The following is a 14,529-nucleotide window of genomic DNA, read 5'->3' as shown; positions in this document are numbered from 1 at the left end:
GCCACATCGATCAGATCTTAGCATCACAGGAATGCGCCAACCCCATGTCTCGAGTACCTGGGGATGAACCCAACATACCGGTAGCATCTACTTCAGACCCAGTAGCAGTGGAACCCGATGAACTACCCGATGAAAAGGGGTCAGAATCGCCTCTGCACCAAGAACAAGAACCTCTGGAAAGGCGCTATCCCGAAAGGGTCAGGAAGCCGCCCCAAAGACTGAATCTATAAATGGACTTTTGTTATTGAATGTACATGTAATTGTTATTTGAATATTAAGGGGGTATTATTAATCTAAAAAGGGAGGAATTGTAGTGTATGTGCCTTTAAGTCAGAACTACTTTTTACAGCTCCTGTATACTGTAGTACCGGCAGTGACCACATAAGCTGTGCGCATGCCTCTGTACCTCAGTCTAGAGGTTACCCTCCTCCAGTAAAGACCTGTTATTTGTTAATGTACAGCATCCGTGTGATTATTTATCCACTGAACCACGGATCTAACAGGTACAACAGATGTTTACTCAACGTGGCTCACACTACAACTGATCTGTACAGATTACTACTCAGGGCTATATACAGGTGTGGTCACTGCCGGTACTGCAGTATACATGAGCTGTAAAGCATAGTTCCCCCCTTAAAGGTATATACATTACAACTACCACACCCGTAACAGCAAGACTGAGTCATCAACATGGACCCAGCAGAAACCAGCCAACCAAAGGAGGAGATTAATCAACTGCGCTCTGCCCTGATGAGCCAGGGAGCCACGGTCGGAAGGCATGACCAACTGCTGCGGGAGATTCGTGACAGCCTGCATTCCCTAACCGAGGCTGTCGGGCATGGCCAGCAGTCGGGTTCCACACAACATCCAGCCTCTAATCCTCGACAAGACAAGGATCCAGACCTTCCAGCTCCCGAACGATACGACGGTCACCCGGGCAAGTGTCGCAGCTTCCTCATACAGTGTTCCCTGGCATTCGAGCTCCAGCCTTCCAGATTCCCCTCCGATCGCTCTAGGGTCGCCTACATCATCTCCCTGCTCACCGGGTGAGCCCTCGCTTGGGCCACGGCCGTGTGGGAGCGACAAACCCCTGCCTGCTCCAACTGTCGGATGTTCACCGAGGAGATGAGGCGAGTCTTCGACCATCCAGTTAGCGGGTGAGAGGCAGCCAATAGACTGCTCCATCTCCATCAGGGGAATCATAGTGTATCGGACTATGCCATAGAATTCCGTGCTCTCGCCACTGAAAGTCTTTGGAATACGGAGGCACTCATCGCCACTTTTTTTTCACGGACTTTCGGAGGAGGTCAAAGATGAACTGGCCTCTCGCAGATCTACCATTGATCGCGAGGCTCTTATTGATGTGGCCATTCAGATTGACAATCGACTCCGCGGGCGGCGAAGAGAACGTCACCGTCCGTTCCTCGCACCCCCGAGCCCAATGCCACTTACCGCCGTGGAGGAGCTCATGCAGCTGGGCAGAACTCGACTCGCCCAATCTGAACGAGAGCAACGAATGCGCGAGAGTCGCTGCCTTTACTGCGGGGGATTCGGTCACTTCCGCGATTCCTATCCCGAGTTGGCGGGAAAAGCCAGGACTCGTCCAGGAGCGGGAGAACCGTGACAAGTCAAAACACCACTCCCGAATCCGCTTCTTCCGGTGTCCGTCTCTACTCTTTCCTCTCCTGGGGTAATCAGCAACACCCCCTCCGTGCGTTCATGGATTCCGGAGCAGCAGGGAATTTCATGGATATCAACGTCGCTAGAGAGCTCCAGATCCCGACGGTCGACCTCGACCATCCTCTTACAATTACTGCCCTTGATGGTAGACCCCTTGGCTCTGGTAAGGTCCACTGAATTACCACTCCCCTGCGGCTATGTGTGGAGAAGCACCACCAAGAGACAATCCAGTTCCACCTCATTCATTCTCCCGAGTTTCCTCTGGTCCTGGGCTTTCCCTGGTTGGCTCTCCATAATCCACATATCAACTGGTTTACTGGGGCGCTCATGGAATGGGGTCCTACCTGTCATGCCACCTGCCTGTTCTCGGCGCCACTTCTCGAGTCTCCCGAGCTTTCAGTTTCCCCCGATCCTTCTCGAGCTCCACCTGCCTATACTGACCTTATAGAGGTCTTCAGTAAGAGACGGGCCGTCTCCCTTCCTCCTCACCGCCCGTATGACTGTGCCATCGACCTGCTACCTGGCACTTGTCCTCCTCGGGGTCGCCTCTTTTCTCTCTCCGCTCCCGAGACCGCTGCCATGGAGGATTATATCCGTGACGCCCTCGTCACTGGTACTATCCGTCCTTCCACCTCTCCTGCTGGGGCAGGCTTCTTCTTTGTGAGAAAAAAGGATGGGGGTCTCCGCCCATGCATTGATTACCGCGGACTCAACTGGATCACAGTGAAGAACCGCTACCCCCTTCCTCTTATGTCCACGGTGCTCGAGCTCCTGCAGGGGGCCACGACCTTTACCAAGCTGGATCTTCGCAATGCCGACAATCTGGTCCGCATAAGGGAGGGAGACGAGCGGAAAACAGCTTTCAACACCCCTACTGGCCATTATGAGTACTTAGTAATGCCATTCGGTCTGGCCAACGCACCCGCGGTCTTTCAAGCCCTGATTAAGGACGTTCTCCGTGATCTGCTTAACCGGTTCGTCTTTGTCTACCTTGACGACATTCTCATCTTTTCGAGCTCCCCCCAAGAACATGTTCAGCACGTCCAAGAGGTACTGCACCGGCTTCTTAAAAACCACCTGTAGGTCAAACTCAAAAAATGTGAGTTCCATGTCCCCACTGTCTCCTTCCTGGGCTTCGTCATCACCAACGGCAGCATCCAGATGGACCCAGACAAGACCCAGGCCGTCCGTGAGTGGCCAACACCCACTTCAGTCAAACAGGTCCAACGCTTCCTCGGCTTTGCCAACTTCTACAGAAGGTTCATCAGAAACTTCAGCTCCATAGCGGCACCCCTCTCGGCTTTAACCAAGACAACCTCCACCCGTTTTCACTGATCACCCGTGGAGGAGAAAGCATTCCAAAAACTCCACCGGCGCTTCACTACGGCTCCCGTTCTGGTCCTCCCCGATGCCTCTCTCCCCTTCATGGTCGAGGTGGATGCCTCTGACATTGGCGTGGGGGCCATCCTGTCTCAACGTTCCGTCACAGACCAGAAACTCCACACGTGCGCCTTCTTCTCCAGGCGGCTCTTGCCTGCTGAGCGCAACTATGACACCGGGAACAGAGAACTGCTTGCTGTCAAGTTGGCGTTGGAGGAATGGAGGCACTGGCTAGAGGGGGCCAAACACCCATTCGTGGTCTGGACCGACCACAAGAACCTCGCCTACATCCAGGACGCCAAACGCCTCAATTCCCGCCAGGCCCGGTGGGCGCTCTTCTCCACTCAGTTCAACTTCATCCTCTCTTACCGCCCCAGGTCCAAGAACCTGAAAGCTGACGCGCTCTCCCGACAATTCGACCCCCCGGACATAAGCGAAACCCCGACACCCATCCTTCCGAGCTCCAGGATTTTGGCTCCGGTTTGCTGGGGCATCGACACCACCGTTCAAGAGGCACAACGGCGGGAGGCCGACCCAGGCGGCGGACTCCTGAATTGACTGTTTGTTCCCACGACAGTCCGATCCCAAGTCCTGCAGTGGGGGCATTCGTCCCGGCTGACTGGGCAGCCAGGGGTTGTCCGGACGCTCGAGTTTATCCGCAGGAGATTCTGGTGGCCGTCGATCGAGAAGGATGTCCGGTCATTTGTCTTAGCTTGCAGCACCTGTGCCCAGCAGAAAAACCCCAGAACACGACCACATGGCCTCCGTCACCCACTCCCCATTCCGAACCGTCCTTGGTCCCACCTTTCCCTAGACTTTGTCACTGGTCTGCCACCGTCCCAGGGTAACACTGCCATCCTAGTTGTTGTTGACCGGTTCTCCAAAGCCTGCCACTTCGTCCCCCTGCCCAGGCTCCCTTCCGCCCGAGAAACCGCGGAACTCATGGCGCAGCACGTCTTCCACCTACACGGCCTCCCCCTAGACATAGTTTCAGACCGTGGTCCCCAGTTCACCTCCCGGTTCTGGAAGGCTTTCTGTCGTCTCCTGGGTGCGGTGGTCAGCCTCTCCTCGGGTTATCATCCCCAGTCCAATGGGCAGACCGAGAGGGTGAATCAGGACCTGGAGACGACTCTGCGTCGCCTCCTCCAACCCCTCTACTTGGAGCAAACACCTCATTTGGGCGGAATATGCTCAGAACACATTACACAACTCCTCCATTGGGATGTCACCGTTCGAGTGTCAGTTCGGTTACCGACCTCCGTTGTTCCCCGAGCAGGAGCCTGAGGTGGGAGTACCATTGGCGGAGTCGTTCGTCCGGCGCTGCCGGAGGACCTGGAGAAAGGCCCGTTCTGCACTGCAACTGGCATCACGTCGACAGAGGATCCAGGCCAACCGATGACGCAATCCTGCCCCTTTGCTCTGGCCCGGGCAGATGGTGTGGCTCTCCACCCGGGATCTTCCCCTGCGGGTCGAGTCCCGCAAACTGGCTCCTCGCTTCGTCGGTCCATTCAAGATACTCTGGAAGATAAACCCAGTTACCTACCGTCTCCTGTTGCCTCGATCCATGAGGATCCATCCATCCTTCCATGTCTCCCATCTCAAACCTGTACGGACCAGTCCCCTATCTCCAGCCACCAGACCACCTCCAGCCCCTCGACTAGTAGGGGGCCAGCCCGCCTACACTGTACGCCGTCTCCTTTGCTCCCGCCGGGTCCACGGGGGATTCCAGTATTTGGTGGACTGGGAGGGTTACGGCCCTGAGGAGCGCTCCTGGGTTCCGGCTCGGGACATCCTGGATCCTGGGCTTATCCGGGAGTTCCACCGGCGCCAGCCAGAGGCTACTGTGGGTACATCAGGTGCCGTCCCTAGTTGGGGGGGGGGCTACTGTCAGGGTCCCGGCTACACGTTCCTCTGCTGGCCGCCAAAGGGCGGTTTACGATGCCTCAGTACACTGCTGCCATGTCCCTCTTTTAATGGACCAGGTAAATTAACCAAATAAACTGTGAATAAACCTCTAAAACTTTAAATAATCCTTAGCAAATCAAATTAAAATTTGGTTATCTAATCCAGTTATGCACTCCAGTCCCCGCGGCACCCACCGATCACGGAAGTGCTCGAGCGCGCCGGCGGACACCGCGTGCTCCATCTCCAGGGCCACCCGGGCGCGAACATGGCCGCGGAAGAGAGGGAAGCAATCTGGCTGGACGACCCCCTCGACCGCCCGCTGCCTGGACCAATTGATGGCTTTTTTAACTGCTGCCATGTCCCTCTTTTGTCCCTCTTAATGGACCAAGTAAATTAAACAAATAAACTGTAAATAACCCCTAAAACTTCAAATAAACCTTAGCAAATCAAATTAAAATTTGGTTGTCCAATCCAATTATGCACTCCAGTCCCCACGGCGCCCACCGGTCACGGAAGTGCTCGAGCGCGCCGGCGGACACCGCGTGCTCCATCTCCAGGGCCACCCGGGCACGAACATGGCCGCAGAAGAGAGGGAGGCAATCTGGCTGGACGACCCCCTCGACCGCCCGCTGCCTGGACCAATTGATGGCTTTTTTAACTGCTGCCATGTCCCTCTTTTGGTAGGACCAAAAAAATAAACAATTAGGCCTAGAAATTCAGTAAGGCGCCGCCAGCTTTGCGGCCAGTTACCGCCTAAAGAGGGCTTCTGTGCCAATGCAGGAGTTTGCGCTGATATTCAGCGCAGCGGTAATGGCGGCAGTAGCCGTTAGCGCTGCGCCGGCACCGATGATGTCATCGGTGTGCGCAGTGCCCCGGTTGCACCCCGAAACCGGCCCGATCCCTGTATATAGTTGCGGCCGCCTCTTCCGCAGCGGCCGCAAACAGTGACCAGAAAACGGGGCCGTACTGTAGCCTTAGTGGGGCGCTTTAAGGTGGAGGTGCGGCCGGCCGCTTTTTCGGCGGCTGCCTGCCTGCACCTCCTTCCCCGGCCTCCTCCACCACCACCCCCCGCGGCATTGCTGGCTGCTTTCCGCGAACCCGGCACTTCTCCGTGGTGCCGGGCTCATTTGCCGGCACTATCCAGCGGCGATCTCCCCGTTGCAGGCACCTCCCCCTTAAGAGAAGGAGGAGGCCTGCAGTACCGCAGCCTGCCGCTCCGCAGCGGGTGGCGCAGCGGCGCCTAGAGCACTGAAATTCAGTTTCAGCGCCTCAAGCGAGGGCGGGCACACCCTGGAATAGCGCCCGGTTCCGACTTGGGGCGCAAAAACTTAATATATGACGGTCCAAAATGGCTCCGCGCCCAGCGCTAACTTTTGGGCGCTAGCCAGCTGGCGGGGCCATAGTGAATTTCTAGGCCTTAAACTTTAACTAATAAACCTTTACAAAAACGTTAATAAATCAAATTAGAATTTGGTTATCCAAATTAATTATGCACTCCAGTCCCCGCGGCGCCCACCGGTCACGGAAGTCCTCGAGCGTGCCGGCGGACACCGCGTGCTCCATCTCCAGGGCCACCCGGGTGCGAACATGGCCGCGGAAGAGAGGGAGGCAATCTGGCTGGACGACCCCCTCAACCGCCCGCTGCCTGGACCAATTGATGGCTTTTTTAACTGCTGCCATGTCTCTCTTTTGGTAGGACCAGAAAATAAACAAGTAAACTTTAACTGATAAACCTTTACAAAAACGTTAATAAATCAAATTAGAATTTGATTGATATACCTATCAATTCGTCCAATGAAAAGCGACGAGTTAGGAAAGTAAGAAAACTAGGTTTTTATTGACTAAATAACAGAGGCCACCCTCATGGGTGATCGGAACCAGCAAGGAGGAATACCAGCCATTCGACTACCTTTATACCTGGGCAGGTAGGTGGAGCCATGGGCGGAGTCAGTGATGGTCAGCCCAGGTATAACAGTGTGACAAGAGGTGACCTCGTATAGTGATACAACAGTGAGAACAGTGCTAACAATATAACAGTGATAACTATAGTGTAACGATAGTGAACGATAAAAGTGGTTTACCACATTCACCCCTTCTTTAGATTTGAGTCCGGCGGGGTGAAGTGTACTACCAGTATGTCAGTCTGTCCGGAGGCCTCGTAAGCCTCTCCGATCGTCGCAGCGGCGGTGTTGCATTATCCGGTGTTAATGCTGGTGTCTGCGTGGTCGGCGAAGGCTCGTGGGGTTCCGGCATGCCGTCTACCTGGGCTGGAATTGGGGGGGTGATGGGGGGGGGTAAAGGTGGTGTCTCCGGAGTGCCCGAGGGTGTGAGGTCTCGTAAGGAGACAGTATCCTCCCGCCCGTCTGGGTAAGCCACGTAGGCGTACTGGGGGTTGGCGTGCAGGAGGTTCACCATCTCGACCAGGGGGTCCGTTTTATGGGCCCTCACGTGCTTTCGCAGCAGGACGGGCCCCGGAGAGGTCAGCCAGGTTGGTAGAGTGGTTCCCGTAGTCGACTTCCTGGGGAAAACAAACATTCGTTCATGGGGGGTGGCGTTAACGGCAGTGCAAAGTAGTGACCGGATGGAATGCAGCGCTGTCGGGAGGACTTCCTGCCAGCGGGAGGTTGGGAGGCCCTTAGACTTTAAGGCTAAGATGACGGCCTTCCAGACAGTCGCATTCTCTCTTTCCACCTGGCCGTTCCCTCGGGGGTTGTAGCTGGTGGTCCTGCTTGCTGCAATACCTCTCGCTAGTAGGAACTGGCGGAGTTCCTCGCTCATGAAGGAGGAGCCCCGGTCACTATGTATATAGTTCGGGAACCCGAACAAGGCGAAGAGTTCGTTTAGGCATTTAATGACCGTGGTACTGGTCATGTCTGGGCAGGGGAAGGCAAAGGGGAAACGGGAGTACTCATCAACGATGTTGAGGAAGTACACATTATGGTCGGATGACGGTAGGGGCCCCTTAAAGTCGATGCTCAGGCGCTCGAATGGGCAGGTGGCCTTGATCAGGCTTGCTTTGTCCGGCCTATAGAAGTGCGGTTTGCACTCGGCACAGGTCTGGCAGTTCCTGGTCATGGTCCTGACCTCCTCGATGGAGTAGGTCAGGTTGCGGGCCTTAATGAAATGGTAAAGTCTGGTGACCCCGGGGTGGCAGAGGTCGTTGTGGAGGGTCTGAAGTCTATCAATATGCGCGCTGGCGCATGTAATTCGTGAAAGAGCATCGGGGGGTTCGTTCAGCTTACCTGGCCGGTACAAGATCTCATAATCGTAGGTGGATAGCTCGATTCTCCACCTCAAGATCTTGTCATTCTTGATTTTGCCCCTCAGCTTGTTATTAAACATGAAAGCGACCGAACGCTGGTCGGTGAGGAGGGTAAATCGTTTGCCTGCCAGGTAATGCCTCCAGCGTCGTACCGCCTCCACGATCGCCTGGGCTTCCTTCTCGACCGACGAGTGTCGGATCTCAGGGCCCTGTAGGGTCCTTGAGAAGCAGGCCACCGGCCTCCCCTCCTGGTTAAGGGTAGCGGCTAGGGCAAAGTCGGATGCATCGCTCTCCACTTGGAAGGGGATGGACTCATCCACTGCGTGCATTGTGGCCTTGGCTATGTCTCCCTTAATGAGGGAGAAGGCCGTGCACGCCTCCTCCGTGAGGGGGAAGGATGTGGACTTCATGAGGGGTCTGGCTTTGTCCGCATAATTGGGCACCCATTGGGCATAGTAGGCGAAGAGTCCCAGGGTTCTCTTAAGTGCCTTAGGACAGTGGGGGAGGGGTAGCTCCATGAGGGGGCGCATTCTTTCGGGGTCGGGGCCGATGACTCCGTTCTCTACTACACAGCCGAGGATAGCAAGGCGCGAGGTGTTAAACACACATTTCTCCTTATTGTAGGTGAGGTTCAGCCGTTGGGCCGTACGGAGGAATTTCTCCAGATTCACATCATGGTCCTGCCGGTCGCGGCCGCAGATGGTGACGTTATCTAGATAAGGGAACGTGGCCTGCAGTCCGTTCTGGTCGACCATCTGGTCCATCTCCCTTTGGAAGACCGACACCCCGTTGGTGACACCGAAGGGGACCCTAAGGAAGTGGTAGAGGTGCCCGTTCACCTCGAAGGCGGTATACTGGCGGTCCTCCGGGCTGATAGGGAGTTGGTGGTAGGCCGACTTAAGGTCGATGGTCGATAATACTCGGTATTGTGCAATCTGATTGACCATGTCAGATATGCGGGGAAGGGGGTATGCGTCCAGCTGGGTGTACCTGTTTATGGTCTGGCTGTAGTCGATGACCAAGCGATTTTTATCGCCGGTCTTAACGACCACGACCTGGGCATGCCAGGGGCTGCTGCTCCCCTCGATGATGCCCTCTTTCAGGAGGCGCCGCACCTCATAGCTAATGAAGGCCCTGTCCCCGGCGCTGTACCGCCTGCTCTTGGTAGCGACGGGTTTGCAGTCGGGGGTTAGGTTAGCGAACAGGGAAGGTGGCGGGACCTTGAGGGTGGATAGGCTGCAGGTGTTATGCGGTGGGCGGTTTAACATCCGCTGGTTGTCGACTGTGAGTGGGGGGAGGGGTCCACCGTATGCTAGGGTGACACTTTGGAGGTGGGATTGGAAGTTCAGCCCTAGTAGGACGGCAGCGCAGAGCTGGGGGAGGACGAGGAGTTTAAAGTTTTTATACTCCGTACCCTTAACCGACAGGGTCACAACACAGTAGCCACTGATGTCTGTGGCGTGGGACCTTGATGCCATCGAGATTCGGTTGCGCGTTGGCAGGACGGGGAGGGTGTAGTGGCTCACCGTGTCTGGGTGGATGAAGCTCTCCGTGCTTCCGCTGTCGAACAGGCAGGTCGTGGCGTGGCCATTTACTTTGATGTCCATCATCGACTTGGACAGGTGATGCGGGCGGGCTTGATCCAGAGTGACGGAGGCTAGTGTGTAGCTGAGCGAGTCGTTGTCGTCTGCGGGTGAGGCGGTCATCGGGTCTGGAGGCACGGTGGCAGTCGAGCGTGCTGGGTAAAATGGCGTCTCCCACGAGTTTGGACAAAATGGCTGCCCCCATAACTCACATGAGGCACTATTGGGGTCGGTTGCCTTGATCAAAGATGGCCACCCCCATGACTCACGTGTGGGGATGCTGGCCTCTGTTGCCTTGAAGGAAGATGGCCGCCCCCACAGTTCGCATGAGGCACTGCTGGCCTCGGAAGATCCACTTCTGCAGGCCTTAGCAAGGTGGCCTTTCTTCCTGCAGGTTGAGCAGGTGGAGTTCCTAGCTGGGCAGCGCGACCTCGGGTGTTTCTCCTGGCCGCAGAAAAAGCAGCCGCGGGGGTCCGATGTCGGAGCCGGTACCGGGGGTGGCGGTCCCGATCGGGTCCGGGACGCCGACGCTGAGGTAGGTCCCGGGGGCGGCGCGGTGAAGGGTATTGCGGTAGGGGTCGGGCCCGAGTCCCAGGGTCGCGAACAGTACCTGGAGAACGCCTCCTGGTCCCGATGGGCCACCTCCAGGGAGAGAGCGAGGGCTGCAGCTTTGTCCAGGTCGAGGTCCTTTGCTTCCAGTAATCGCTGCCATGAGTAGTCGGACCGTAGGCCTTTCACGAAGGCATCGCGGACGTTGTCTTCTGTATTTTCTGCCGCCGTTACTGCTTTAAAGTTACAGTCTCTGCCGAGTGCTTGTAGCACCCGTAAAAATTCCTCCACCGGCTCCCCTGGCAGTTGCGGGCGGGACCTTAGGAGGTGCCTGGTATACATGGGGTTTACCGGGGTTTGGTACTGTCTTTTCAGCCGGTTGATGGCGTCCTCATATGTTTTAAGGTCCCGGATGAGCGCGAATACTTTAGGGCTGAGTTGGGCGTTCAGAACTCTTAGCTTGGATCTCTGAGGCACGTTGGACTCTTCCAGGTAGGCTTCAAAGCAGCCCAGCCAGTGATCGAAGTCGAGGGCTGCGTTCGCTGCCCGTGGATTTAGATCCAGGTACGGTGGTCTGAGGGCTCACAGCCAAGCCGGCTGTTGTGATTGTTGCGGCTCGGCGTCTGAAGGCTGTTGTGGCGGGGCGTCTGGATGAGACATCTTAAAATTTAGTCAAGAATACCAGCCAGTCGACTACCTTTATACCTGGGCAGGTAGGTGGAGCCATGGGCGGAGTCAGTGATGGTCAGCCCAGGTATAACAGTGTAACAAGAGGCGACCTTGTATAGTGATACAACAGTGAGAACAGTGAGAACAATATAACAGTGATAACTATAGTGTAACGATAGTGAACGATAAAAGTGGTTTACCACAGTTATCCAAACTAATTATGCACGCCAGTCCCCATGGCACCCACCGGTCACGGAAGTCCTTGAGCGTGCCGACGGACACCGCGTGCTCCATCTCCAGGGCCACCCAGGCGCAAACATGGCCACGGAAGAGAGGGAGGCAATCTGGCTGGACGACCCCCTCGACCGCCCGCTGCCTGGACCAATTGATGGCTTTTTAACTGCTGCCATGTCCCTCTTTTAAAGAACCAAGTAAATTAAACAAATAAACTGTAATTAAACCTTTAAAACTTTAAATAAACCTTAGCAAAATCAAATTATAATTTGGTTATCCAATCCAATTATGCACTCCAGACCCCGCGGCACCCACCGGTCACGGAAGTGCTCGAGCGGCGCCAGCGGACACCGCGTGCTCCATCTCCAGGGCCACCCGGGCACGAACATGGCCGCGGAAGAGAGGGGGGCAATCTGGCTGGACGACCCCCTCGACCGCCCGCTGCCTGGACCAATTGATGGCTTTTTTAACTGCTGCCATGTCCCTCTTTTAAAGAACCAAGTAAATTAAACAAATAAACTGTAATTAAACATTTAAAACTTTAAATAAACCTTAGCAAATCAAATTAAAATTTGGTTGTCCAATCCAATTATGCACTCCAGTCCCCGCGGCGCCCATCGATCACGGAAGTGCTCGAGCGCGCCGGCGGGCACCGCGTTTTCCATCTCCAGGGCCACCCGGGCGCGAACATGGCCGCGGAAGAGAGGGAGGCAATCTGGCTGAACGACCCCCTCGACTGCCCACTGCCTGGACCAATTGATGGCTTTTTTAACTGCTGCCATGTCCCTCTTTTAAAGAACCAAGTAAATTAAACAAATAAACTGTAATTAAACCTTTAAAACTTTAAATAAACCTTAGCAACTCAAATTAAAATTTGGTTGTCCAATCCAATTATGCACTCCAGTCCGCAAGGCGCCCACCGGTCACGGAAGTGCTCGAGCGCGCCGGCGGACACCGAGTACTCCATCTCCAGGGCCACCCGGGCGCGAACATGGCCGCGGAAGAGAGGGAGGCAATCTGGCTGGACGACCCCCTCAACCGCCCGCTGCCTGGACCAAGTGATGGCTTTATTAACTGCTGCCATGTCCCTCTTTTAAAAGAACCAAGTGAATTAAACAAATAAACTGTAATGAAACCTTTAAAACTTTAAATAAACCTTAGCAAATCAAATTAAAATTTGGTTGTCCAATCCAATTATGCACTCCAGTCCCCGCGGCGCCCACTGGTACCAACGACATAGGTAAAAAGAGGGATGAGGTCCTGCAGCAAGAATTTCGTGAGCTAGGTGAAGGATTAAGGAGCAGGACCTCAAATGTTGTAATCTCTGGATTACTCCCGGTGCCACGTGCTAGTAAGTATAGGAATAGGAAGATAGAACAGATGAATGCGTGGCTAAAGGGATGGTGCAGGGGGGAGGGCTTTAGTTTCCTGGATCACTGGGTCTGCTTCTGGGAAAGGTGGGACTTGTACAAGTCAGACGGTTTACACCTGAACCAGGGGGGAACCAATATCCTTGCGGGGAGGTTTGCTAGCACTGCTGGGGAGGGTTTAAACTAACTTGGCAGGGGGTTGGGGTACAGAGTGGAGCTATAGTAGGGGGTGATTTACGGCCAAATACAGAGGGAAAAACAAGTCAGCTGGGAAGGCAGAGCAAATATGTGAAGGCAAAAGAGAATATGGCAGGGCTGGAAGGCATTTATTTTAATGCAAGGAGTCTTGCAAATAAGGTGGATGAACTGAAGTTGTTGTTGAACACATGGGAGTACGATATTGTTGCTATCATGGAGACATGGTTGAGGGAGGGTCAGGACTGGCAGCTCAATATTCCGGGGTATAGAATCTTCAGGCGAGACAGAGGGGGGTGTAAAAGGGGAGGGGGTGTTGCAATATTAATTAAGGAGTTAATTACTGCTGTAAGGAGGGATGATATATTAGCGGGTTCCTCTAATGAGGCCATATGGGTAGAACTTAAAAACAAAAAGGGGGCAAGCACTTTGCTGGGAGTGTACTATAGGCCCCCAAACAGTCAGGGGGAGATAGAGGAACAGATATGTAGGCAAATCTCAGAGAAGTGCGAAAATAATAGGGTAATAATAGTGGGGGATTTCAACTTCCCCAATATAAATTGGGACAGTCAGAGTGTGAAAGGCTTAGAGGGTGCAGAATTCTTAAGGTGCATCCAGGAGAGCTTTTTGAGCCAACATGTAGAAAGTCCTACAAGAGAGGGGGCGGTACTGGACCTAATTCTGGGGAATGTAGCCGGGCAAGTGGTGGAAGTGTCAGTAGGAGAGCATTTTGGCGACAGTGACCATAACTCGGTGAGATTTAAGGTGGTCATGGAAAAAGACAAAGACGGCCCGGAAATAAGGGTTCTAAATTGGGGGAAGGCCGATTTTAATATGATAAGGCAGGATCTGGCCAAAGTGGACTGGGAGCAGCTGCTTATAGGAAAATCCACATCAAAACAGTGGGAGACTTTCAGAAGGGAAATAGAGAGAGTACAACGCCAACATGTTCCTGTAAAGGTCAAGGGTGGGACCAACAAGCAAAGGGAACCTTGGATGACAAGGGATATACAAAAATGCATTAGAAATAAAAGGGGGGCTTTTGGCAGTTACAAAAGACTAAAGACAGAAGAAGCCCTAGAGGAGTATAAAAAGTGCAGGGGCATACTTAAAAAAGAAATTAGGAGGGCGAGGAGGGGCCATGAAATAACACTGGCGAGCAAAATAAAGGAAAATCCTAAGATGTTTTATAAGTATATTAAGGGCAAGAGGATAACCAGGGAAAGGGTAGGGCCCATTAGGGACCAAAGTGGCAATCTGTGTGTAGAGCCAGAGGATGTAGGCGGGGTTTTAAATGAATTTTTTGCATCTGTGTTCACTATGGAGAAAGACGATGCAGACCTAGAAATCGGGCAAGAGGACTGTGACATACTTGAACATATTAGCATCGAGAGGGAGGAGGTGCTAGCGGTTTTAGCGGGCCAAAAAGTGGATAAATCCCCAGGCCCGGACGAGATGTATCCCAGGCTGCTGTGGGAGGCAAGGGAGGAGATTGCAGGGGCTCTGACACAAATTTTCAGAACCTCTCTGGCCACAGGGGATGTACCAAAGGACTGGAGAACAGCTAACGTAGTACCATTATACAAGAAGGGTAGCAGGGATAAACCAGGGAATTACAGGCCAGTGAGTCTAACATCTGTGGTGGGGAAATTATTGGAAAAAATTCTGAGGGACAAAATTAATCTCCACATGGAGAGGCAAG

At 54.1% G+C, this 14,529-nt stretch overlaps 1 protein-coding gene across 4 annotated transcripts in view; it reads left to right on the top strand.

Annotated features, from left to right (window-relative positions):
• The window catches only part of LOC147097527 (NACHT, LRR and PYD domains-containing protein 3-like), an 816,941-nt gene that overhangs the window by 254,065 nt on the left and 548,347 nt on the right, over nucleotides 1-14,529 (top strand). The gene's annotated exons all lie outside the window — the stretch shown is intronic.

Source organism: Somniosus microcephalus, chromosome 31 (assembly GCF_052327205.1).
Source record: "Somniosus microcephalus isolate GS21.2 chromosome 31, FLI_Smic_1.0, whole genome shotgun sequence".
NCBI lineage: Eukaryota > Metazoa > Chordata > Chondrichthyes > Squaliformes > Somniosidae > Somniosus > Somniosus microcephalus.
This window is presented reverse-complemented; position numbering and strand designations above follow the sequence as displayed.